Below are 2,615 nucleotides of genomic sequence, written 5' to 3'. Positions count from 1 at the left end.
GGAGTGTATTGATTGCCTTCTTCCCTACCGTGTTGGATGGGAAAGGCAGAACTGAGACATTGTTTTAAACATGTTATCGAGGTCATGAGAAAGAAAGGGCAATCTCTTTGTTCCCAGAAGCAAAGCAGGAACTGAAACCTGGAAATCTTGAACAGCTGCTATTGGTGTTTATGTGGTAGTGGTGGTGTGTGGGGAGAGGGCAGTACTCCAAAACCTCGGGGTTGGGTTTTAATGCTCTTACAAGGACAGAAGACTTTGGGCTGCTATATATGGGGAATAGAGACTGAGACCACCTCCTCACCACAAGTTAAGACTCAAAAATAATTGACCAGGAAAAAAAAAATCCACTTACCAGCATCTCTGTCTAGACCCTGGGTAGAGAAAAAAGTCTTCCCTAAGAATTAGTAATTATAGGCTTGTTCCAACCATTAAAGAATATATATTTTCTTGAAACACATGAGGAGCATTTATATAATAAGAATTGGCCACATTCTAGGCCATAAAGAAAGTCCTACCATATACCAAAGAATCAATAGCATTCAAAGTTTTCTGAACAAAATACGATCAACAAAATTAGAAATCAATAATAAAAATATTGCCAAAAAATCCATTTAGAAATTCAGAAATGCTTATGAATAAGTCATGTGACAAAGAAGAAATCATAATAAAAATTGCAAAGCATTTAGAATTGATCAACAGTAAAGCACCATACATCAAAACTTGTGGTATGTAGTTAAAGTAGTACTCAGTGGTTCATTTATAATCTGAAGTGCATTCATGAGAAATCAAAAAGGGGGTGGGGTGGCCATGGTGGCTCACGCCTGTAATACCAGCACTTTGGGAGGCTGAGACAGGAGTATCATTTGAGCCCAGGAGTTCAAGGCTGCAGTGAGCTGTGATCATTGCACTGCACTCCATCCTGGGTGACAGAAAGTTTTTTTCCAGAAAGAATTAAAATAGAATTTCTTCTGATAAGATGGAGTAGATGCACTTTTCTTTATTCCTCCAAGTACGGTTACAAACCCTGGACATGTATCTAAAACAAACATAAGAGACCCTGAAAGGAGGAGAGAATGAATCTTGGGACCTGAGAAATGACACAGTGGTGAGTTGTTGGGGTTTCCTTTTTGCTATATATATCCCAGATTTGATGCTGAAGAAGCCAGCAACCTAGAAACACCAAAGGGCACAGCCAAAAAAAAAAAGCCTGATAAAAATCTGCTCCCTAGCCAAAAGACCAGGCAAGGGGCACCCTAGTAAGACAGAAAACTTTTAGACAGTAACTGTTCTACTCTAGCCGAACACTGCAGGAAAAACTATGGCCCTGCCCTCAACCAAGCTGAATGGGAGTCTAGAATTCTACCCTCACAAAGCTATAATGAGGTGCCTCCATACCCTAGTGGTGTCAGAGAAGATCAAGTAGGGAACCAGGACTTTTATCTCCTCTGATAATGAGCCCACCACCTGTTGTGATGTTAGTAGAAACCACATGGGGATCCTGGACTTCTACCCCAAAGTGTCAGTAACAAGGTGTCTCTTCCCTTCCCACTGGGGTGGTGTCAGAGGAGGCCTACTATAGGGTCAGAACTTTCCCCATCACCCAGTGGTAATGAGTCCACACCCGCTGTGGTGTCAGTGGAGACTAAGGAACCAGAACTCCAATTCCCCCTCAGTATTAATGAGGAGGTGCCCCACTCAGGTGTCATTGGATGCTGAGATTTCTGCCCCTACGTGGCAGTGATGGGACAGCACCTCCCCCATTCCCCTGATGGAACAATGTCAGAAAAATCCAACTAAAACAAGGTTTAAGTAAGATCCAGAGTTTCATAACGTAATAGGGAAAGTCCAGGTTTCAACTGAAAATCACAAGTCTTTCCAACAACTGGAAGATCTCAAACTGAGTTAAAAGACAGAATCAGGCCTGGCGCAGTGGCTCACTTCTGTAATCCTAGCACTCTGGGCAGCCAAGGCAGGAGGATTGCTTGAGCTCAGGAGTTTGAGACCAGCCTGAGCAAGAGTAAGACCCTATCCGACTAAAAATAGAAAAATTATCCGGTGTTATGGCATGCGCCTGTAGTCCCAGCTACTTGGGAGGCTGAGGCAGGAGGATCACTTGAGCCCAAGAGTTTGAGGCTGCAGTGAGCTGCAGTGATGCCACTACACTCTACCCAGGGTGACAGAGCAAGACTCTAATCTCAAAACAAAACAAAAAAAACCAAACCCACAATCACTAAATGTTAACACCAAGATGACAGATACATTAGTATTGTGAGACAAAGATTTTAAAGAAGCCGTGATAAAAATGAATGTTTCAATGAGCAATTACAAATGCTGGAAACAAATGAAAAAATTGAAGGACTCAGCAAATAAATAGAAAGTCTTAGGAAAGAAATAGAAGATATAGAAAAGAACCAAATAGAAATTTTAGAACTGAAAAATCCAATAACTGATATGAAAAGCTCAGTGACTGGGCGTAACAGAAGGATGGAGGAGACAAAAGAAACAATCATGGGACTGCAAACTAGTACAACCTCTGTGGAAAGCAATATGGAGATACCTCAAAGAGATACAAGTAGAACTACCATTTGATCCAGCAATCCTATTACTGGGCATCT

The sequence above is a fragment of the Propithecus coquereli genome, unplaced genomic scaffold (assembly GCF_000956105.1).
Source record: "Propithecus coquereli isolate 6110/MARCELLA unplaced genomic scaffold, Pcoq_1.0 Scaffold80, whole genome shotgun sequence".
Lineage (NCBI taxonomy): Eukaryota > Metazoa > Chordata > Mammalia > Primates > Indriidae > Propithecus > Propithecus coquereli.
The sequence above is the reverse complement of the archived record's forward strand: the minus strand, read 5'-3'. Positions refer to the sequence as shown.